The sequence below is a fragment of the Protopterus annectens genome, chromosome 1.part1 (genome assembly GCF_019279795.1).
Source record: "Protopterus annectens isolate FY-2018-M chromosome 1.part1, PAN1.0, whole genome shotgun sequence".
Taxonomy (NCBI): Eukaryota; Metazoa; Chordata; order Ceratodontiformes; family Protopteridae; genus Protopterus; species Protopterus annectens.
This window is the reverse complement of record NC_056726.1, coordinates 1210531015-1210556924: the sequence shown is the minus strand read 5'-3', so window position 1 is coordinate 1210556924 and position 25910 is coordinate 1210531015. Positions and strand designations below refer to the sequence as shown.

The window sequence follows — 25910 nt, the reverse complement described above, 5'->3', positions numbered from 1 at the left end:
ACAACATTTGTTTCTATATTCATAGGAGGTTACTAGGCTTATGGTCCTGGTGCATTTACAAGCCTAGTCATGTAAAAACCTGAGTACCCTTATTGACCATGATTAGATGGTTGTTGCTAGCACAGCAATTCTATGATTAACACCGACTGCCCCTGGTCCATGAAGGACACATGTGCTACCCCCGGGGTAAATTTATGGTTATCCATCCAATTGTCAAGGTTATGCTTAAATAGGGTCATTGAGGTGCTCTGCTTCACATGGAGTGGGAGCTTATTCCAGAGGAGTGGTAATCTCTGGGTGAGATATCTGTCTCTCCAGCATATTCTGTTAATGTCACAGGCTAGGTTGAGTTCCCTGGAGAGAGTGATTTTTGACCAATTTGATTTGCGGATATGCAGAATTTCCATTTGCGCAGGGTCAGAGACTGCTCTGTAGGCCAGGCACAGGTTGCCTATCAACAGCCTGTATGATACAGAGTACAGTGAAAGGGCTTTCAGTCTTTTCAAGCAGGTCATGTTATGGAGGCCCTGGATTCTCCTAGTTAGAAACTTCTGTGATCTCTCCAGTTGCTGTAGGTGTCTAGTGAGGTACATACAGAAGCAAGCATTGTATTCAATTAGTGGTCTGATAAGGGTTGAATACAGTGAAGTTATAACCTCTCTAGTCTTGGATGTGATGCCTTTATATATGAGATGTGCAATGTAGAAGGCTTTCATTACCACCATGGACAAATGGTGATTGAAGTTTAGATTGCTATCAACCTGTGTTCCCAAGTCTCACACCACTGGCGTTTGAGCCTAGAGCCATGCTGTTTATATCATAATTAGCAGGGGCTACTTCTTTGCAAAGGGGATAATGAGGCATTTTTTTGCATTAAGTTTTAGTCCATGACTATTGCACCAATAATTTGTCTACATAATCCTAATCCCCCTCTATAATATGTTAACATCATTGATGTTTGCACCAAGTTTACAGTCATCTGCAAACTTGGTAAGTCACAGACCATCTACACCCATCTGGACTTCAGAGAAATAGATTCCAAACAATAGAGGGCCCAGCACAGATCCTTGTGGTACCCCACTGGTAACTGGTCTACTGGTGGAGGTGGACTCCCCAACTTTGGCAGTGTGTGTTCTGTCAGTGAGCCAGTTGGCTACCCATCTAGGGATGTATGCTTTAATCCCCACCTGAGAGAGTTTCTCAATGATCCCAGAGTGGGGGATTGTGTCAAAGGCCTTGACTAAATCAAGATAAGGCAGTATGTACTGCTTTGCCCTCATCCAGGGTTTTGGTGGCATTCTTAAAGAAGTCCACTAGGTTTAATAAGCAAGATCTACCCTTGATGAAACCAAACTGGGTAGGGTCAAGAGTTTAAAGGTCACCTATGGCCTTATTGATAAGGTCCATGATGATTCTTTCCATGGTCTTGTAGATAAGTCTGGTTAGGTTGATGGGTCAATAGCGTCCAGGGTCAGTTGACAAACCCCCTTTGTGCAAGGGGATTACTGTTGCTGTTCATCACTCTGCTGGAAGAAAGCCAGTGCTCAGGCTACAGTTAAAGAGAGTAGCATGTGGTTCTGCTAGTTCTTGTTTTAGATTGTTTTGTAAACAGTCTGATATTTTATCTGGTCCCATAGATCCTGTGTTTTTGGCCTTGGAGATCACTTGTATGACCTGTTCTTTAAAGATACTTGGTAGAGGACTGGTGTCAGGGATACTTTGGGGTATGTTTGGTGGGAACAGGGGGGTGAAGTTATTGCCAAATCTGTCAGCTGCCAGATTGGCAATTTCTTCAAGTTCAGTTTGAGTGGTACCATCCACTATAAGGTTGGCACATAGCTGTGCATTCCCTGTTAGTTTTCGGATGTAGCTAAATAATGCCTTATGATTGTCTTTAGCTAAGGATGCTAAACTTGTAACTAGCCTTAGAGGACTTTATAAGATATCTGATTTGTTTGTTCAAGCTGTGGAGGGTATTCTTCCTCTGTTGAGTAAGTTCCCTCTTGTTCTTAGATATCCGTTTCTTTCTTTTCTTATGAACCTGGTTTTGTTTCTTTTAGGTACAGCTGAGTCAATACATTTGTTTAAGTGGCTATATTGGGCATTTGTGTACTCCTCTTTGTAGGAGTCATTGTTGGCTGTGTTAGCAGGGGCTTTGAAACTTTTTGTACCATTGCATAGTAGGCAATCATTTGCTTTGGAGAGATTTTTCAGTTTTTTTATTCCTGTGGAGATGTCAGATTTGATCTTTACTTCAAATGAGACAGACTTATGGTCTCAACTTACCATGGAGGGTAACACACAAGCGGTAGTGCAGTGACCCCCCCCCACCATGTTGATGAGTACTAGGTCCAAAACATTTGAGTCTCTTGTGGGGATGTGGACCAGCTGTTCCAGGGCATTTCACTTAACAAATCCAGAAACCTTGTTGCGATTATGTTTGTGCTCATGTAAGTTGACCAGTCGATGGAAGGATAGTTGAAATCTTCCATGACCAAGGTGTTTGGCTGTATACTGAGCAATTCTAGCAAGTCCAGGTAGGTGGTGTGCTTCTCCTGGTTCATGCTGGGAGACCTGTAGCTAGTGATGATGTGGAGGAGTATTTTACCGATAGTTATGTGGATCTGGAGCAGCTCAAGAGAGGCATACTGTTTCACCAGAAGATGGACAGACCTCCCCCTTTGTTCTTTCATGCTTGTTCTGGGGTCTGAACATGTGAAAGGCATTGTAACCTTATATGACTGGGGTGCTGTCTGCGGCCTTGAGCCCACATCTCAGTGACTGCACAGACATCAGCATCTTCCAAGGTGAGAAGTGCTTCCATGGAGTGCAGTTTACTGTTTAGGCTCCTAGCATTAAGCAGCATGACCTTGAGTTTGTCTTTAGTGGATTTTTTTATGTCTGAAGTTTTGTTGTTTTGATATTGCCTAAAAGGGGCACTTTGGTGGAGGCAAGCGTCTTTGCCAGTATCCGAAAGCCTTGAAGAGGCAGGTGAAGGCCATCTCTGGCAAAGCAGTTTGGACTGTCGACCATGTCTTCTGAGGCTGACAGATAATGAATCCCCCTGAAGTGACACCAAAAGCTAAGCCAATTATTGAAATCAATTTTTTTTTGTCTGTATTGTGGCATCATGCTTGGTGAAGGTAGAATGATGCTCAGGGCTAGGGACATAACTGTCTGGGACACATAATCTGAGAGTTCAGACAGGTCTCTCTTCATATAGTCCAGAGTGGTATGTCTCGAGCAATTCATTCCAACATGTACTGTGACAGAGCAATAAGGGCAATTGTTGCTAAATGGCTTGAGTGCATGCATGATTTGATGGATCCTGGCACCCGACTGGCAGCTGAACGTGACATTCTCCTTCTTCAACCTGGTGAGGGGGCATCTGTGTCTCACTATTGAGTCTCCTATGACCAGAACATTAGGTTTTGAGGTATTTTGCATTAGGGGCTTAATTGCTGAGGCACTGATATGTGTGTTGCTGTGTGTAGTGGTGGAGTCTGTGTACCAGTATGTGTGTGTTGTTTGCACTTAGGAGATCTCTGGTCTTTTGGTAGGCTGTTAGTGAGTACCCTCACATATGTGGTTTTATGTGTCTTGACCTTATCTTGTGTGAGAGGAGAGGTGTGTGTGGGCTGACAACCTGTTTGATGTCTTGTTTAATGTTGTATGAGAGGACTGATTCTTATTTCATGGTATAGTTACATCTCTCACATACTATATTTGTTTGCTTTAGAAGCAAATGTTTGTCAATATACATGAGGTAATTGCTACAAATCCTCAGGATGTCCATGTCAATCAAGCTGTTTGAAGAAATGATGGGAAACTGTCCATCCGTTATGGCAGGTATATCAAAGTCAAAGTCAAAGAAAACTTATTATTATTCAGAACTACACAGTAGTGTAGCTGAACGAAATTACAATGCTTCATTCTCAATGCAGGAAACAGTTGCACATACAGATAGAGAAAAATGAATAAAATATCACAGCAGAAATTGAATAAGAAGCAATTTGTAAGTAAAGTAGGACAGCAGTGACCCACACCCATCCCAGAACAGGAGACAAGGAAGACAAGGAATAATATGAAGGTAATATTGTCAAAGTAAAATTGAAACAACAGCAGCATATCTATGATTAGACTGAATTATTGCACTTTACAGTCCTTCAGTGTGTAGGTGAGCCACCTTAGTATTGCACTTAGTTATTGCACATCCATAAAATAAGCCCCTTGATAGGCTAGTTATGTAACAGACGTCGTGGTTCATTTTTCCAGAGTTCAACAGTCTAACAGAGGCCGGAAAGAAAATGCTTTTTAGTCTGGTGGTCTTACAATGCAGGCTTCTGGCAGAGGATAGGTGAGTGCATAGACCATTGGCAGGATGTGTTGGATTGCTGGAAATCTTTTTGGCCCTGTCTATGCTCCGGCATTTGTGTAGATCTTCCAGAGTAAGAGAGGTGCCAATGATTCTTTCTGCTGGCCTTACAACTCTCTTGAGAGCCTTCCGATCCTGATTATTACAGCTCCCATACCAGACTGCAATGCTGTTGATCAGGACACTTTCAATGGTGCCCCTATAAAAGGTCTGAAGTATGGAGCTTGGTAATTTTGCCTTCCTAAGTTTCCTTAGAAAGTGCGAGCATTGCTGAGCTTTTTTGACTGTGCTGGATACATTGATTGACCAGAATAAGTTCTCCGTGAGATGAAGACCCAAGAACTTTGTACTCTTGACCCTTTCCACTGTCATCCCTTTCATCACTAGAGGTTTGTGTGGTACTTGAAACCTTCTGAAATCAACAATCAACTCCTTGGTCTTGCTGACATTCAGTGCTAGATTGTTGCTGTCACACCAGACCAGTAGTTGATCAATCTCATTCCTGTAGGCCTCCTCTTCTCAGTCTTTGACCAGGCCTATAACAGTGATGTCATCCACGAATTTGATTATCCTATTCGTCTCATGTGTGGCCATGCAGTCATGTGTCAGCAGAGTGAAAAGGAGAGGGCTTAAGACACACCCCTGTGGTACTCCTGTGTTCAGGATGATACCTTTGGAGCTGTTGTTTCCCACACAAACCTTTGGAGGACTTTCAGTAAGGAAGCTCAAAATCCAATTGCATAAACGAGAGTCTGTGCCCAGTTGAAGTAGCTTCGATATTAGATTCAGATGGATGACAGTGTTGAAGGCAGAACTGAAATCGATGAATACCAGTCTTGCATCGCAATTATTGCCTTCTAAGTGGGTCAGTGTTTCATGGAGAGCTAATGAGATGGCATCCTCTGTACTGCGGTTTGTATATATTGTAGTAACTAGTGGAGGTGGGATAGATGGCCCAGGTTTTTCTATGAGGCTAACAAAAGCAGCTATACTGCAGAGGGCTAGGAGTGGAAATCTGTGTCACTGCTTCAGAATGTGCAACTTAGTTGCTTGCAGGGCAGCAATGCACAATTGCGTTGTGTACAGAGAGGCAGTGGAGCTTATGAGGGTTCCCTAGCAGATATCTAGGGAAAATTATTTAAGCATTTGCGTCTATGGTAGCTCTACCTTGAGACTTTTATACAGGTGAAATTATGCAGTTTCAAAGCAAAATAACCAATGGGGAAGCCTAAGACTCAGACTTATTCCAGCAATCCCCAACTCAAACGGGTCCTGAGCTACACATTTCTGCCAGAAGGGTGCAGAGAGGCCCTCTTAATGTAAGATGGCTGGTTTTAGTGCTCAAGTGAAACCAGTCTATCAGCAAGTCTGAATCTAGCCTATGCTATGAAATGCAGAACTACTACAAATTTAAAGTGCAGCATAAAACAGTCACAGCAATGACTATAGCAAAAATGAAGCAGCGATAAATCAAAATACAGTTCAAAAAGTGCAATGCAAGCTTAAATTATGCTTATTTCTTGTAGAAAAAAGTGGATGCCTTGGATTTAGTTCAGATTCACTCCAGGTCTCTTGACTAAAGTTTCCAAACTCTAAGCAGCTCTGCTAAACTGAGCCAAAGAAATCTATTAAATCAAAAACACTACAACAATTTCTGTTGGTACGCATGAAATATTTTCACACAGGTCTGGATTTTGAACTCTCACTCCAATGTTCCTTCAAAATACAGTAAGGGTGTCTTATCCCTCTCTGCCTGAAAGACATGTATATGGCGTACTAGATCCCAACTTCCTTGAATAATAACAAGAGGAGGAACAAACATTTGTAATCACCTTTTGTAATACATTCACTTCCTCGAAAGTAATTCCAGTCTCCTAGCAAGAAAGTACATAACAGTACTCTCATTTTCATCCCACTAATATGGCAGTGATTTATGGAATGGACTAATAACCTGTAATATACTTCAGTGCATTAGTACTAGGCAAATAGCTATGAATCATAACTGCACAGCAGATCAGATGATGGCATCCGGCATCAATTCGTAACAGTGCCTTGCTGTTTCATTTATCTACCCATAGAGGTAGTTTCCTAGTAAACTAGGCATGGAAGTGTTTTTTTAGAGATAAATTTGGATTGATGTTTCTACCCTGTATCTTCTTAAGTAACACCCCAATTTATTAAATGAAAGTTGCTGTTGATACAGCTGAAGCACAACTTACCAGGTCTATCTCAGGCCTGAAAGGTTTGGTTGTGTGCTGTGCATTTAGCCTACTAGTCTAGCTGGATGCTATACACTTATATAATACCCCAAATTGACTACGCCTATTAAATTTATACCAGAGGAATATCCTTCACTACTAAACATGCTGAGGTCATAGCCGCGGTGGAGATTGGGGCCTACCACAGTGGCCATGCAACAACAGCAAAGATTAAAAATATTAGAAGAAAAAGTTAGAACAATATGTGTCATGAATGGCAGAAGTAGAAGGGGAGCAGCTAATATGAAGAAATTAGTAGCAGAGAATCATATGGGACTTAGCTAACAACTTGACAAACTAGACAACTGAGAAAATTGGTCTTGGCGGGTATACATCTGTAGCATCAAAGGGCTTCCAGAAACAGTGGAAGATTGCAACATATGACTGATGATAGAGAGAATGGTGAAGCGGATAATGCATATCCTAGACTACTTATACTCTGAGACTGTGCGAATACAATGAGCAGGGTGGACAAAGCCACTCTCCAATGGCTCCCATCAACATGTCTTAGCAGTCATGCATTCAGCTTGCACTGCAGACTGGATTATTTCTAACAGCTGGAGACATAAAAGAGTGCCATGAGGTTAAGTCTTATTTGATATTTACTGTAGATTATTGACAGTGAGAGTGAGGCAAACAACAAAGTACAAACATGACCTGCTGGACTCAGGATATCGGGCAACCCTGGTATACCCAGCTATATTAATTAGTGAAACTAAAGAAAGGAAGATATTTTTGCACAAAGTGATGGAGGCAGAGGAGTTTATTATGAAGGCAAGGGAGCAATATATAGTCTTATAAGGGAGGAATTTGGAAGAGCATTTATCAGACAAAAATGGGATGGGCCCTGATTAGAAAGAAGAGACAGAGGCCAGCTGCCTGACTGAAAGCACCACCTAGAAAGAGGTTGACTACGGAGAAGCATCCTTTATCACAGGCTGAGGAGCCAAGGTGTGAGGAGGTGCATTTAAGAGCATTGCAGCTTGGCAAGGATGGGAAAGGAAGAAAGTGCATTTGGGAAGCTACATCAAGCATGATCAAAAATCATACAGACAGTAAAGCTAACAGTAACACAAGTACAGGTAGACCAGAGGGGGGTACATATGTGGAGTGAAATAGGCATGCATATAGAAGAGCCAGAAACAAAAGGAGATGGGAACACTGACAGAAAATGCAGTGGAATTAGCAGCAAAGTTTGTGGCTTGGATAATGTAATGTTGAAATGTTTTCTGGAGGTAATGAATCTCTCAGAGGGTAGGATGTCTTTGGGCAGCCCAACTACAGACAGATGTAATTCCTTCAAGGTGATAGTTTTATGACTGACACAACGTCAGACATTAAAGATGCTTTCGCATCTGACATTCATGTTTCACAGAATGTTACTGTGAGGAATGAAATGTAGAAGGATGGCAAGAAAAGGTCATATTCCCAAACTGTTCATTGCAAAAGTTGCTGCAGCTCCTTCAAGATTTTTTAGTAAGATACCTGTTATAAGGTTATCTGCGAGAAACTGAAACTGTGATCAATAGGTATTTTTTGGGATAATTTAATTTTGCCTTTAGGATTTTCTGTAATAGGCATGTATGTTTTCCTTTATATTGGTAAGAAAAGTTGCTGTGCCATTACATATGAAACCATGTCCTGTGCAGAGCAGTTGTTTCTTATGTACCACAAGGTTTTAATCTTGCAGTTTAAAAAAAGACTGTTTTTACAATTTCATTTGACAAACATTTCAATGGACATGGACATGGCTATCTATTTTTATGCTATTTTGTCACTCTGTATTTGAAATAAAGAAAATGTATGATGACAGAACCCTTTGGACTGGGAGGGGAAGGTGTGGGTAATTTTGAGACTACATGAGAAGGACCAGTACAACATATTCCAAGTGCCTTGTTGATAAATGGACTTACAGTCTATAGATCATACAGAGGTCAACTCAAAACATTTTTTTATTTGTTGGTCTGTGTTTCATTTAATACAAAAATCTGATAAGAGGAAACATAACCAATGTGGTGCAGTAGAACCTAGTGGTAAATACTGTGAGAAATCATATAAAATACAATTAGGGAATTCCTGGTTTTATTGGCCACAATTGCTTGAGCTACAGCTAGAACAACAGCATAGGCAAGCCTCCGAGTCTAGCATTTCAGATGAGGTAGTCACTAGTACAATGGCTAAGTAAATGTATAAGTCACTAGTAAAATGATTAAGTATGTGGATAAGTCACTAGTAAAATGATTAAGTATGTGGATATGTCACTAGTAAAATGGATAAGTCTACTGATATAGTAGCTGAAGAGAGTGGACATTGGGAAGACTTATCCAAAAGCTATATTGGGTCAGTAGGTGGTAAAGATAAAGATAAAAAGATTCTGATGGTAGTAATGGCCAGGAAGAAGGTGTGACAGATAAAACAAAAATAATACTACAGATAAAATAGGAAGAAGGTTGAGAAAAATAAAGATAAAACATGGGCAAAGACAATGTGTTCAGAAAGGGAAAATCTGAAGTCTCTTTATGTTGACTCAAATAAATCCAAACTAATCATAATTACTCCCAAACAGCTTATAATCAACACAATCTCCCTGTCAGTTACCTCATCCAACAAAACAAAAATTTAACTTGTCACACATATGAAATTGTTAGACATCTGTCCAGATGGAAAGCCAAAATTTGAAACATATATTCAAAATCCAAGATTTTGGATGGTGCACTGATGCAGTGGTTAACATGGTCACCTCACAGCAAGACTTTCTCTGGTTTGATTCTCATCTGGGGTGCCTTCTGTGTGGAGTCTGCATGTCCTCTCTGCATTTGTGTGGGCTTTCTCCGGGTATTCCAATTTCTTCTCATGTTACAAAGACATGCGTGTGGAGCATTTTCTCCCTGGGCCTCCATTGAAAATTGGCTCATTTCAAGTTGGACCTTCCTGGTTGTTGTTGTTGTTGTGTTTTTCGGCTTCTCCCAGTTAGGGATCGCCACAGCGGAACTCCAGTCTGCTAATGATTGGCAGTAGATTTTTACGTGCTGAGTTGCCAGCCCTAATGCACAACCTTCAACGAAGGTACGCCCATTCATGCAAGTCTCCACACAGAAGACACTCTAGCTGAGAGTCGAACAGGACAATGTCTTACTGTGAGGCGACAACGCTACCGCAGCACCACCACTGCAGTAAACAAATGTTAAATAAAAATAAATAAATAAAATATATAGAAAAAATTTACATCAGAAACTACATTCTTTCTATAGAGGCAAACACTTTCTTTTAAACACTACAAGAAAACACATTGCATCCTCTCTCCTCTTACCTACTCTAACATATTCTGCACACATCCTTAACATTCGAATGACCCTGCTGAACAAATTTGAGCAACGTTGCTACAAAATAGTATGATTCAGAGCCAACCATCCAAATTGAACCCACCACTGCACAACCATAAGGGAGTTACAGTATCAGGAATTCCCACATCATCTAACCTACTCACAACTTACACAAATCCATAACATTGTGTATAAACCTAACAAATGTCTATCCATCTCTAACCTCATACAAATATATAACCCTTCCCAGCCATTACATTCATTGGATAAATACCTGCTTCGTGTATCTAAACCCAACAATTTTGCTGGCAAATCACTACTCTCCCACAACCCTACTAAATTCTGGAATTCCATCCCACTAGCAATATGACAAGAACAATCTTTAAAATCATTTAAAACTCAACTAAAGTTCTACCTACTCAGTTACCAGGTCTATACAGTTGTTCCTGGATAATCTCCAAACTGTTACAAACTCTCACCACTTTTTCATTGAACTGGCCATAATAAAGCTACTTCTTCACAATCTCTAACTTTCTGACGGTCATTGACCCCTCTCCACTGCTATCTCTATCACTCTTTCATCTGAGCCCCTTCAATATCCCTTCATAATTTGGACCCAGCTTAATCCTATAATTACTTCACTGTCTCCTACTTAATATCTACTTACAGCTGTTGCCTATTGAAAATAACTAGACTCTTATAAGTTTGATATTAATTAATATTTTACTGTATTCTTGTTTGGAGTAATATCATATCATTACTGTTCTATGTATGTAAATTTAATAAGTAAATCTTGTATAACTCCTACTCATTCTGTAATGGAGCATTTCTCCTGGGTCTGTACTGAAAATGAGACCTGTGCCCAATCAGACTTTCTCGGTAAATGAAAGCAATAATTAAATGAATGAATAAATGTAAATTTAGGTTTATTGGATGATAGACATTTAACTATAACACAAAAAGAACATGCAGAAAATGCTATGGTATAGCACTGTTATTGAAAGTTTTGGTATTGAAATTTGCAGTGGCATTGATGTTTTGGGTAAGTCATCAATTGAGATATCATATATTATTGTCAAAATTCTAAGCAGGATGATTATTATGGATTATTGTCACTGTTTGGGGATAGAAAAAGATATTTTCATTTATGACCCTACCATAGTACAAGAGAGAGAAGAATTATTTGACAGTTTGAAACATTTTATAAATGTCAATATACTGATAATTATAATGGGAGTTTTACATAGTTTTTTTGTTTGTCTTTTCGGCTTTTCCTGGTTAGGGGTCGCCACAGCAGAACTCCAGTCAGCAAATGATTGGCAGTTGATTTTTTTATGGTGCGGAGTTGCCAGCCCAATGCCCAACCTTCAGCGAAGGCACGCCCATTCACGCATGTCTTTCGGAGGCTACTCGACTGTGGAGAGGACATGCAGACTCCACAAGGGAGTGTTACATAGTAATTTGTAAATCAGTGGGGAAAATTAATAAAGATGTTAAACTTTTCAAAGAAGTTTTATACTGTGGAAATCTTATGTTAGGACACAAAGTATGGGTTTTCTCATAGGATAGGAATTTTGAAGACAGAAATTGACAGTTATGCCTATACTACCACACTGATGCTACTGAAATCTAGAAAGATATGTCTTACGTACCATTCTATATTAATTATATAATTTAGACACAGTTTGAATTCTAGTATTTAGGGGAAAAGAATAAAGAAATTGACAGGATAGGTTATAGAAACTAAACAATAAGGTCAAAATGTTGATAGTTTGTGGTTTAATCATATTACATATCATAATGTATCATATATCATAATATATCATAATAGAGATCCAAATGGATTACAAGCTACAATTTTAGAACAAATAAATAATAAATGATTTGATGTGTGTGATATAAAAAGGAAGCTTTGGAGAAAGGAATCAATTTTCATTTTGAAATTTAACCCTTTGTCCCCCAGGGTCTTAACATGGAATGCAATTGAAAATGTATTTTATAATCAAGGTATAATTGTTTTTAAACATTAATTTTTAATTAGATAACTAAGGAATAGGTTTTTGTATTTAAAGGACTTATGTTAAAATGAAGTTATACTCTATAAAGGCTGAAGAGCGAGGAGCTAGAGGAAATAATTTATTGTCTCATTTCTGTTTGTTATTTAATAAAGTATGTGAAGGTAACTGGTCATCGTTTGTTTTGTGGTTCCTGAAATGTTAGTAGTATTTAAACAGGCAGTAGACAAACAGGTGTGTATGTAATAACTAGAAGGGACACTGAATCAATAAAAACATGTTACCAAAAAATTGATTATAAAAAAACATACAAGTTAAAAGACATAGAAAGTTAGTATAAATTTATAATGTATCAATAAGTATGACCTAAAAATAAATTGCATGTTTACTAATAAATGTATTAAAAATGTATGAAATAAAATGTTAGCAGTGTCATGAACATGTATCAAAATGTTCCCTAATCCATCCATCCATTCATCCATCCACCCACAACCTCTTTTTCCCATTTTGGCACATGAAGTTAGGGCTTCACTTCAACAGTAAAAACTGTTCTAGTATAATATAATATTGTATTTTTGTTACGTTTTTATATTATATTATAATTTGCTGCAAAATAGGGGTGACTGAAATCATGTCATTAATACCAGGGGAGCGGTAGAATTCAGTCAGAGTTGCCAATATAACTCCCAATACTCAATTTTGGTTTCCCAAGCACCCCACCACGGTATTTCTTGGGATAATTTCTATAATTCTAAAATTAAAATTCTTAACATTTTTACGATTAGTAGAGTGCTTATTTAGGGCACAGTTGCGATTACATTTTATATGTTGTAGCAATGTTCATATATTTGTTTTTTAAACAATCTCTCAGTTTTTACCAATGTAAAATGCAGGACAGTACCCACATTTTTCTATATAAACTAAACCAGTACTGTTGCAATTTCCATGCACAAAATCTAATTTCTGTTTGCTTATATTTTCCAACTAAATTTCACTTTTACAACTCTACAATTTGTTGTGAGGATGAAAGCTCATGCATGGATTTTTAATTATAAAATGCTCAACTCTTGGTTATTTTATATTTTCGTTGCTTCATTAAAGTTTGTGGTTTTGATAAAGTACAGATGATCATGTGGATTTGTTCCTGTGTGGCTGGTCTATGATCCCTACTCGGCATCCCTTTGTGGTTCTTTGTTTATTTGGATTCCCTTGGCCATTTCCATTTTGGTTTGGTTTGCGTTTTCAGTCATTCGGGTCTTCATTTTACCATGGACAAAAAGGAAATACATGACTCAGATCCAAATCCTCAGAGCTACTACTTAGTGGAATAGTTTTTTCACAGACACATTGCAGTTTCTTCAGTGTGGTTGGAAAACTTGCTAAATTGTTGGATATATTAACTCCTCTCACTCAACACATTTATACTCAAATGGAAGAACTTTCATCTGTACCTGATCCACAGGGATGACAGTTGGAACGTAGTGTACACGGTAAAACAGACAATTGTTTTGCTTTCCCATTTGGGTTCTGTTCATTCAGTCACTCCAGGATCAAATGATCATCCTCAGCAACTGATTGCTGACAGTCTCATCTGCGATTTCTAATAACATAATAGTGTGAAAATACAGAACAATTTATTTAATTTTAGTGAATGGGTGAGGAAACCATGTTCTTTATTTGGAACACTTTCATTTCAAGTCCTAGAAATAGACTGTTGACATTAATATTGAATGTTTGGAGAGAAAAGCTGTCAAAAGTGAAGAGTTTACAGCTTGATAATTTCTTTTTTTTTTTTTTTGAGGGAAGTGTACATAATGGCAGGATCCCTAAAGGGCTCAGGTACACTAAGTTTCCAAATGAGACAGAACTAGATGGTGAACTTTATAATGAACTAGTGACACTATTTAATAGCCAAGAACTCGAGTTGTTTGGTGTTATGATTAAACACAATGAACATATGATAACAGACTTAATTAAAGAAGTGAATCATTTAAATGATTTTATGCAACAGGAATTGTTGTTTTCTATGTACAAGCTTAAATATGATGGAATATTTTATAATATTGACAAAGTAGATAAAATTAAAGACAGGAAGAAAGAGAAGTTAGAAAGGGACGCATAGGATTATTGTCATCAGATTGCTTACAAACCTGATTTTAAACGTCATTGGTTTTCTAAAGTGAGTTCTCAGGATAGAAAGGGGTCAAGATATATTTCAAATCTTCTGAGTTGGCACCTTTTTAAAAACCAGGGCCCTCAGATATTAGTGACCCTACTCAAGTTGGGAACTCAGAACAATATAATAGTCAGTATTTAGGATATATACCTGAACCCTTAGAATATCTCCCTCTCTGGAGGTCCAAAATGTTGGCAGGCCAGATGAACCACATTGTGAGAAGACCTTGGCAACAAGTTCCAGAGAGTCAGAGACAGACAGGTGCGCCAACCCAACATCAAAACAATCGAAGAAAAGGGAGGGGGAGGATGGTAAAATAAATGAAGCAAATTAATTAACTGTTGCAAGTCTTCATAAGGACACCATTATATCACAATAAGATGGGATTTTATTATCATTCAATGATTTTAAAATTTTTAATTACATCTCCTTGAGAATTGATTCATGTCATTTTAACCTTTTTAAAAAAGGATTTACTTTTATTCCTTGTAAACATGTTAATTTGATAGATGTTTTAATCAAGCTTAAGATTTTTAGAAGGAAGTTTAATCTAGCAACTCAGTTTGAAGGCCAACCTATAGGTGCTTTGGATAAGTTTAAGAAGAAGAGAATTTACAACCCCCCCAGCATCTTTTTATTCCAAGACTTCAAAAAGGATTGTAAGGTGGCCATTTACAAGTACTTTTCAACTCATTATATTAGAGGGATTTATAATATTGATAAGGAAGAAAAGGAATTATTGGATGCAGTCATGATTTTTAAGATGGGATACAGAAGCAGAATTGTCTGGACATAGCAAGGCTTTTTTAAGCTGAATCCTGGTGGCTGCCAATAAAAAGTGATTACTAGAAAATGGAAAATCAAAGTTTAAACCTACTGCATTTGAAGCACTGAATATTGTAACAGAGATACAAGAACTGGAAGTGGGATCTTTACAAAAGGGTAGGAGCAAATTACATAGAAAAAAACGGAATCTATGGGAACAATACATGCAAAATAATGATCTGAAGCAGTTAACTTCATTTGATCAGCAACCTGTGGATATCGGATCCGACCTGGATCCGAGCCGGCAGCTTTCCAAGCTAATGATCCGAGCTCTCAGCTCCTCCCCCTTACCCATAATACCCTGCTACCTTCCTCCAGTCCTCAGATCTCGTTTGCCGCGGCTTCTTGAAGCATGAGTGACGAGCTCTTGGCTGTTATGTGAGAGTAAGTTGGGAAATTTTCTAAAAAAAAATCTTCAAATTTGTGGCGTTTTTTTTGTGTGTGTGTGTGTGTGTGTGTGTGTGTGTGTGTGTGTGTGTGTGTGTGTGTGTGTGTGTGTGTGTGTGTGTGCGTGTTTGTGTGTTTCAGACCCCTTACTTAATTGAAGTCAGTTTTAATTCAATTTTAGTTGAATTTTAGTGTGTTCCCCTTCCCCTTATCTGTGTGTTAGGGTGTGTGCATGAGTGTCATTGCCGAGGGCCCTAAGGCCATCTTTTCGAAATGTGCTGAGTGTGGTCATAAGCTGTCCCCAGCGGATGGCCACACTCAGTGCGTTCTTTGCCTGGGGGTAGCCCATTTAACATCGGGCTGCCAGATATGCACTGCCTTTAACCCCAGGGTGCTGAGAGACAGGAGGAACAAGTTCATCCTGGCGGGACTCTTGCCCGCGGATTCTTCTTCCTCCTCTCCCTTAGTGGCGCCAGTCACAGCTGCGATGGTCCAGCCATCAGCTCCCCCTCCCATGGCTGGGACTCAACCTCCCACTGTTTCCAGGGAGAGGGGGACTCTTCTAGGAAAGAGAAGAGGCATAGAGAGAGGGAGAGAGAGAGCAGAGATAGACATAAAAGTCACAAGTGGTGGGCCGACTCAGCCCCTTCGGCCCCGCCGGCTAAACTGATCTGTTCCCCCATGAGGATTTCCAGGTCCTCCCCTTCTTGGCCCCATTCTCCATGCTTCTCTCCAGAGCCAGAGGAGAAGTCCTGGTCACCTTTGAGGTTGTCTAGGCGGCCTTCCCGGTCTGCCTTGGTGACTTCTTCTAGGTCTACTAGGAGTCTTTCCGACGCGGATATGGACCGGATGATGCGTCGATTCCTACAGGCCCAGATGCAGATGGGAGTGCTTTTGCCCCCCCCCCCTCCGGGGGGGGGAAGCTCGGCCCCCTTCTTTGCACCCATCGCTCCTTCTCCGATCCACTAACGGGTTTCGGAGCAGTCTGATCTGAATAGCCTCGGAGCCGGGGAGTCGGCGCAGATAGTAGTCACTACTTCGACGCCAGCCTTACCCTCAAGTTTATCGGATCATCTTTCGGATCAGAGCTCTCAGGGCCGAGAGCCGAGCTTCGGATCCACATTGGTGAGTGTGACTTTGGCTCCGTGGCGGTCGGAGCACACTTCCCTTTCGGGTCCAATCGCATCAGCTCCGGCGCAGTTCCTCACGTTGGAGCCGAGGGGACTGCTCTCTGAGCCTGGGGAGAGTGGTTCACTTTTGGCCTTTGACGTGGTGGAGAGGGTGCTGTCGAAGGGTTCGAGGTCCCCAGTTCGTGCTACGAATCCACCCTTCATTCTCTCGCATATGGGCCTGTCTTCCATTGTCCAGCCCCAGGGACAGCCTGCGTCTGCATCCCAGCTAGTTCCTGTAGAGGAACATGACCCCGTTGGTGAGCCCTCCTCGGACAGTCCCGCCGAGGAGGTCCCTCACAAATGAAAGTGTAAAAGGAGGCACTTGGACTCCCCCGAGTCCCTCACAGAAGACACGGACTTAGAGGAAGGGGAAGGTTCTCCCAGGTCACCCTCCGAGGACATCTCCTTTGGAGACATTATGGAGATGCTGTGCATTAGAAGGGGGTGGTCAGCCCAGAAACCTTCCTCGGATGAGTCAGTGTTTCTGGAGGTGTTTGACGCAGGCCCGTCTACCTCCTGGGTGACCCCTCGGGCCGAGCCCCTGGTAGATCTGATTACTACCAGGGCATGGAAGGATCCGGACACTATGGAGCCAATCCCCAGGAGACCAGATAAAATCCTTAGTTCCCCTGCAGACAAGCCGGCATGGAATAAAGGCTCCCCGGTAGATGTCATGGTGGTGGCGGCTGCCACCAAGAAGGAACTGGCGCAAGAAAGTTCCTCGGTCCATCCTCCTGACAAGGAGTCTTGGACAATGGACTGCATTGGAAAGCGGATGTTAGCTTCAGCCACCTTTTCCATAAGGGCGCTGAATTACTTGGCACACGTCACTAGGCTTCAGCGAGATCTGATAAAAGAGTACACTGGGTCTCCCCCGGAGTCCATGGTGGCCAAGGACAAACGAACTTTCTCGGCTTGCATGGCCACTCTAAAATCGATATCTAACACTTCTATACAGCTTCTCTCCCATGCCACGGAGGGGGCGGCTACAGCCAGCAGAGCAGGGGTCGCCTTACGGTGTCACGCTTGGCTCCGACTTTGCGGAACCCTACAAGGCATCCTTCACGAACGCTCCCTTTGATGGTTCTATGCTGTTCGGCAAAACCATCTGCGATACACTACTCCAGAGCGAGAAAGATGGGAAGACGCTGTCTGCCATCGGAATCCGCTTCTCGGCTCCCCAAAGGTCCTTCTCAAGGGACTAGAGAGGACAAAATAGGATGTGGTTCCAGAAGTCTCAGCAGTCCCGTTCCGCTCCGGACCCTTCATCCTTCAGAGGCAGGGGAGGACAAGGTGGACGCCGGCCCAGAGGCAGAGGGGGGGGCTGAACCCTTCTCCAACTGACCTGTGCAGTAACCCTGAGGGGTTGCCTGACTGCCCCACTCTGGAGGCAGTCGGGGGGGGGGTGTTTTTTGGAGCATATAGCAAGTTGGGAGTCCATTACTACAGATCGCTGGGTGCTCCGAATAATATCCAGAGGTTACTCTATCCCCTTCATAAATCTTCCCCCTCTAGAGAAGCGTCTCCCCAATGTCCCACCCAATCAGAGGGAGGCTGCAGCTTCATAAATAAAGAAATTGCTAGAAAAAAAGGCCATCCAACACGTCCCCCAGGACAGTCCAGGTTGGGCAATTACTCCAGGTTTTTTTGGTGCCAAAAAAGACGGGGGACTTAAGGCCAATTCTCGACCTGTCAACTTTGAACCTGTTCATTGCCAAAGAGAAATTCCGGATGGTCACTCTACAATCCATTCTCCCCCTCCTGCAGGAGAACAACTGGATGTGCTCCATAGACCTCAAGGATGCGTACTACCACATTCTCATGGACAGGCGATCCAGGAGGTTTCGCAGCTTTTGGCTGGGGGCCAGTCATTATCAGTTCAGGGTCCTTCCGTTTGGCCTCACCACAGCCCCCAGGGTGTTCACCAAGGTCATGGCAGTTGTGGCGGCCCACCTGAGACTTCAGGGAATTTAGGTCTTTCCGTACCTGGACTGGTTCCTCACTACCCCCACCAGGCATCTACTGTGTTCTGTCAGGGATTATTTTTTACTCTTGGCCTGTCACCTAGGCATTACCATAAATTTCAGGAAGTTGTCTCTTCATCCTGTTCAGGTTCTGGATTTCATAGGGGCCAGAATAGACACACTTCAGTCCAAGGCTTTTCTGACAGTGGACAGGCTCCGCACCTTATCACTTCATGTAATAGCGCTTTTACAGTCCCCAACCCCACCTGTGGAATTAGTCCTGAAAGCCCTGGGATCCATGGCAGCAGCCATCAGCCTTTCACCTCTTGCTCGATTGCACATGAGAGTTCTTCAATGGACCTTTCAGGTTCAATGGTCCCTCCTTCTACACCCATTGGATTCACTGATTCCTCTCAGCAGGGTTTGCAGGGACTCCCTTCTTTGGTGGCTTCATTTCCGAGAGCTTCGGGAAGGAAGACCATTCATGATGCCTCAACCCCAAGCCACGGTGACCATGGACGCTTCTCACCTGGGGTGGAGGAGGCATCGCATGGGCAGAACCGTCCAAGGCACGTGGACCCCTATAGAGACCATTCTGCATATCAATGTTCTGGAGATGAGTGTGGTGCTTTTAGCGTTGCAAGCTCTTCAGGACCTTCTTCCTCCGGGGACTATTGCAATTCAAACAGACAACATGGCGGTGGTCTGGTACATCAACAAACGAGGAACCAGGTCTTACCCTCTTTGTCGAGAGGCCATGAGAGTTTGGGAATGGGCGATTTCCACCAACCGTTTTCTGATAGCAATGCACATTCCGGGTTGGTCCAACATTCTAGCGGACAAGTTGAGTCGATCTATCCTCACACCTTACGAGTGGTCTCTGAACCCCTTAGTAGCAAAACAGATCTTCCTCAGATGGGGTCAGCCTTGCTGCGATTTCTTCATGTCTCCTTCGAATGCAAAGTGCAGCAAATTTTTCACTCTAATTCCCCCACCGGGGGAGAGCCCCAGAGACACTCTAGTCCATGCTTGGCTGCCCGGTCTTCTTTATGCTTATCCTCCTCTCTCGCTAATGATGAAATTTCTACAGAAAGCTAGTCGGTTGGGGAACAAACTGATCCTCATAGCCCCATTCTGGCCTCATCAGATCTGGTTCCCGTACCTATGGTCTCAAATCATAGCTCCTCCTTGGGTCTTAGATCCCATCCCGGATCTGATTTCTCATCCTTCGGGAATGCAAACTCCAAATCTGGATGACCTCAAGCTTATGGCTTGGTTGATCCAGTTCCATTAGTGGCTAGGACTCCCAGTATCTCGTCTCCTGTAAAATCTATCCTGGTAGTGGCACATAAGCCTTCTACCAGGAAGATCTACAACAGTAAATGGAAGCGTTTTTCCATCTGAGCCAGACATAGGGATTTGGACCCATTTACGGCTCCCATTCCAGCAGTTCTTGAATTTCTGTCCCACATTTTCCATCAAGGGGCCAGTTCTTCTACTGTGAAGGTTCAGATGGTGGCCATTTTCCACATCGGGAACAATCTTGGACCCTTGGCTTCCTATAAGATATGCAAGACCTTCTTGAAGGGCACTTTTCTGTTAAGACCTCCTGTCAGGAATGCGGTTCCTCCATGGGACCTAACCTTAGTTCTTCAGGCTTTAACTGGCCCAACTTTCGAACCCGCAGCCTCTGTTGACTTAAAGTTCTTATCTTGGAAAACTGCCTTCTTGATTGAAATTACCTCAGCTAGAAGGGTATCTGAACTTCAGGCCCATTGTACAAAGCCCCCGAATCTGGTATTCCATAAGGACAGAGTATCTCTCAGGACTAATCCTTCCTTCTTGCCTAAAGTGGCCTCCGAGGCTAATATCAATCAAGCCATCAATTTGCCTGTTTTCTTCCCCAACTTTCAGAACAAAGGGGAATACAGACTGCACTTGTTAGATGTGCATAGACAATTGCAATTTTACTTGCACAGGACAGCTGCTTCTCACAAATCGGAGCAACTTTTCGTTTCTTTCACTAAGCAGTCCTTAGGCAAGCCAGTTACGAAAGTCACTCTAGCTAGATGGATATCCCACTGCATCTTACACGCGTAGAAAGCTTCTGGTCGGCCAGAACCCTTGGGGGTTTATGCTCACTCTACCCGTTCTATGGCTACCTCTGCAGCATTTTGGTCAAGAGTTCCCTTAGATGACATCTGTTCGGCAGCTACTTGGGCTTCTTCTCATACCTTCATCTCACACTACAAGCTAGATCTGATATCCAGGGGGAGGGCAGTCTTTGGCTCTGCAGTGCTTCGGAATATTCTTCCCTGAGGACCTCCCAAGTTTTTTGGTAGTTGGGGACTCTGTCCCACAGGTTGCTGATCAAATGAAGTTAACTACTTCAGATAAAGAAATTATGTACTCACAATAACGTTCCATCTGAGTAGGTAACTTCATTTGTCAGCAACCAATCCCCCCTCCTTCCCCCTAACCTGTTTCGTGGTAATCGTCATGACAGAATGTCTTCCTTCTGTTAGGCATCAGGTTAGCGTTTCTCTTTTCGACTATGGTTTGTTTGTTTGTTGCTTGATAAGTTGGCAAACTCGATCTGAGGACTGAAGGGAGGTTGTAGGGTATTATGGGTAAGGGGGAGGAGCTGAGAGCTGGGATCTTTAACTTGGAAAGCTGCCGGCTCGGATCCAGGTCAGATCCGATACCCACAGGTTGCAGACAAATGAAGTTACCTACTCAGATGGAATGTTATGGTGAGTACATAACTTCTTTTTTTGGAGGAGGACTGAAGTTTAAGGGAAGGCAGGAATTGATCAATGTATGTAATATTAAATTGATAATAAATATACAATAGAATATATGTGACATAATGCTTGTAACTGAGATCTGGGAACATGTTTTCTTTTATATAAATGTATATTTCCCTAAACCTTATGTGATAATTCAGTAAAGGTGTTAAAAAAGGCACAATCATACTGGTGTCCAAAACGTCAAAGCACGCACAACTGATTGACTGTAGTAGTACAGCTAATACTCTATACAAAGTGAGCTTGCAACCCAACTGGAAGGATTCCCAGTAGCACAAAATATCCTCAAGAACCAAGACAGCAGTCTATCTGAATCAGGGGGAGAGTTCTGAAACAGAGCATGAGGAGGGATTAAGTTTTACTCAAATGATACAGGATTTCACTGACTGTCATTAGGTAGAGTTCCCAGTACCCCCAAGATGGAAGATTTAAATGTACACCACACTTGGCCACCAAGCTGTACATGAGCAAATTTAAATTGCTAATAAAATAAAAATACTCCTTGAAGTGAAAAGGACTCAAGAGACTCCTTCTGAATCCTTTAAACTTCAAGGAGTGTTTTTATTTTATTTGTGTTTTGGTTTGTGTACACTTTGGCCTTAGTAGTGGTTTTGCTTTTTAGTATTTCAAATTTAAATTGCAATGAAGTAAGAATAAATACATATACATACATCTTTGTTTTCGCTCATTGCAGAAAATCATCCTTATCTTGTCTAACAAACTACTGCCTGCAACATATGCGTACCAGGCTGTCATTACCAAGTGTAAAAAACACTATGCATAAGTCAAAGAAGTCATAATGTAATCTTTTGAATGTTATACTGTTAATATTTAAAAAAATAACATACTGTTTAACACTATATTATGCAGACAGAGACTATATTTACATCATGAGCTTCTACTCAGTAATTAATACAATGTGATGTGTCATTGCAGCTTTTATGATAATCTGTCAATTTAAGCTGTTTGTTTAGTACCAGCAACTACTGAATCGTCTATGTCAGGAGTCAGCTTTGGAGTGAGAATTACAACCAAAAATACCTATGTCAGGAGTGAGTTTTGGTGTGAGAATTACATCCGAAGCATCTATACGTCAGGAGTGAGTTTTGGTGTGAGACATACTGCTGAAACATCCATGTCAGGAGTGGGTTTTGGTGTGAGAATTACTGATAAAACATCTATGTCAGGAGTGAGTATTAACTGCTGAAACATCTGTCAGGAGTGGGTTTTGGTGTGAGAATTACTGCTGAAATATCAATGTCAGAAGTGGATTATGGTGTGAGGCTTACCGCTGAAACATCTATGTCAGGAGTGGGTTTTGGTGTGAGAATTACTGCTGAAACATCCATGTCAGGAGTGGGTTTTGGTGTGAGAATTACTGATGAAACATCTATGTCAGGCGTGAGTTTTGGAGTGAGACTTACTGCTGAATCATATGTATCAGGATTTCAAAAGATTCAAAGAAACTTTACTGTCATTTAGGACAACACAAGTGCAGCCTAAATGAAATTACAAATGTCAGCTCATGAGAGAAATGCAGTGCAAGTAACACAGATACAGCGTTATCGAAGAATAACATAAGAAAGAAAACAGCACCTATGACATGCAAGAGGTATTTCACATTACATAAACACATTCAATACCGATTATCCAGTGATAAATATTAAATAAATGCCCATCATCAAACTCCAACACTGCTAAGATAGAGAATAAATAGAGACTAGTGAATAGCAGCTGTTTAGTTACCGTATTGTACTTGTTAACCTTAGACATGACTCAGTATGTGAAAATTACTACCGAAACATCTATGTCATGAGTGGGTTTTGGAGTGAGAATTAACTGCTGAAACATTTATGTCAAGAGTGGGTTTTGGTGCGATTCTTAATGCTGAATAATCTAGGCCAGAATTGGGTTTTGGTGTGAGACATTCTGCTGAACCATCTATATCAGGAGTGGGTTTTGGTGTGAGAATTAACTGCTGAAACATCTATGTCAAGTGGGTTTTGGTGAGAGACTTACTGCTGAATAATCTATGTCAGGAGTGGGTTCTGGTGTGAAACTTACTGCTGAAACATCTATGCCAGCAGTGGGTTTTGGTGTGTGATTTACTGCTGAACCATCTATGTCAGGAGTGGGTTTTGGTGTGAGAATTAACTGCTGAAACATCTGTGTTGACTGGGTTTTGGTGTGAGACTTACTGCTGAATCATCTATGTCAGGAGTTGGTTTTGGTGTGAGACCTACTGCTGAATAATCTATGTCAGGAGTGGATTTTGGTGTGAGGCACTGCTGAATCATCTATGTCAGGAGTTGCTTTTGGTGTGAGACTTACTGCTGAATCATCTATGTCAGGAGTCGCTTTTGGTGTGAGACTAACTGCTGAAACATCTATGTGGAGTGGGTTTAGGTGTGAGACTTACTGCTGAATCATCTATATCGGGAGTGGGATTTGGTGTGAAAATTACCACTGAAACATTTATGTCAGGAGAGGGTTTTGGAGTGAGAATTACCTGCTGAAACATTGGGTTCATATTACATTATCAAAATTCCAGAAGGTTGAACACCAGATGTTCAAACTTGGAAGATCGAAATGTAATAACATCAAATCATCAGAACAGCAAATTATTTCCAGGGAAAAATTTGCTGTTCTGAAAAACACACACACACACACAACACAAGCACACCAAAAACCTTATACACCTACACTAAATCTTACATACACAACTACCTATGCACTAACCTTAACCCACATCCTAACCCTAAGGTCCGTCCCTATCGCACACTTACCTTACATGTGCCCTAACCCTAAAGTCCATCACTATTGCACACTTACCTTACCCAAACCCTAACCCTCAAGTCTGTCACAATTGCACACTTACCTTATCCGTGCCCTAACCCTAAAGTCCGTCACTATTGCACACTTACCTTACCCACACCCTAACCCCAACGTCTGTCACAATCACACACTTAGCTTACCTGCACCCTATCCCCAATGTCCATCACAATCACACACTTACCTTAACCCATTCCGTAACTTTCGCACCACAGTGGAAAAAATGTCGAAGCCGCAAAAACATCCAACCAAATTCTTTCCCTGGGAAAGAATTCGGACTTCCGTGGCTTCGACATTTTCACCTTTCGAACTTCTGGTGTTCGACCTTCTGGAAGTTCGATTAGGTAACAGGAACCAGAAACATCTGTATCAAGAGTGGGATTTGGTGTGAGAATTACTGAAGACATTATTCTGATATGGCAACTACAGAAGACAGCTGATCCAGTGCAACTTCAAGTACCTTATAAGCTTTCTCACATAAGCCTTTTCTAACCTAGAATAATTATTTTCAGTTATAAGCCCACACTCTCTCTCGGTGACACACTTCTATAAATGAATCCACAATCCACATCAAAAGCCACAAGCCCTTTTCCTGCTAAGTCAAGAAATAAACAATTGCTGGCTCTATGTGGTAATGGAAGCTGTGATGCATAGAGTCTTTTAGAGTCAAGAATGGATCTTCTTAGACTTCCTCAGTGCCTCTACTAAAATGGCTTCATAGAGACATACTACTTTCAATGTTACTTCTCTTGCAATATATTAACTGTATACCTTAAGATGTCCCTCAGTCCATAGTCCTAACGCATGCAGATGACATGGTTACTACATCTCACCTACAAGAAGACCTACTTTCATTTAGTAACTGTCTTTCTTTGGGGGATGATTCTTCCTTACTAGAAACAAAACCAAAGAAGTTATTTTTGGCACTCATGCAGACTTACAAACCATCAACAAGGACAATTCACTGGATACTACAACATCTTATAAATACCCAGGGCTCTGATCCTACAACATCTTATAAATACGTAGGGCTCTGATCCTACAACATCTTATAAATACATAGGGCTCTGATTTGATCAGAATCTGAACTTGCAGAATTCACATTCAACCTGCTAAAAAAAAAAATCCGGCAACTCCTCTTCTACGTATCGAAGATCTCCCAGTTTCTATCTCCAAGTTCAAATTTATTTTGGTGCTTTTACACAAAATACCAGTAACAAGGGAGGATTTACAAATAACATCTACTGTAACATATAGCAAATTAAATAAATCCTTAATAATAGATTAATCACACCATTAAATGCTATATGACAACTCTTAAGTGCTCGTCTGAAGTCAGCCAGTAACACGCAGTCTCTGACCCAGTGTGGTAGCAAGTTCCATAGCTGAAGGGCCTGATTAAATATGCCTAATACCCAAAAGTTTCAAAATGGACCACAAGATCTGCCCACAACCCTTCAGAAGAGCACAAAACCCATATAGAACAGTAGGCCACAAAAACCTCTTTCAGGTCACAGGAAGCCCAAGTCATGCAAGGATACGTTCCTAGTCATGAATGGATAAGTGCATAGTCATGAATGGATAAGTTCATTAATACTAAGATTATCCTGCAATTAACTAGACACTACATCAGTATCTGTAAGTATTCTACCTCAGTATTACAAAAGCCCCAAGTAAAGTATATTGCAATAATTTAGTCTGGAAGAAACCAGGGCTTGTTTTGCAAGCAGCAGGGAAAGAAACTGTAGGTAGGGGTATTCCTCTTTGCTGAACTAG

The 25910-nt window shown here is 41.4% G+C and overlaps 1 protein-coding gene across 1 annotated transcript in view; it reads right to left on the bottom strand.

Annotated features, from left to right (window-relative positions):
• The window catches only part of LOC122809263 (sacsin-like), a 417141-nt gene that overhangs the window by 229075 nt on the left and 162156 nt on the right, over positions 1-25910 (bottom strand). The gene's annotated exons all lie outside the window — the stretch shown is intronic.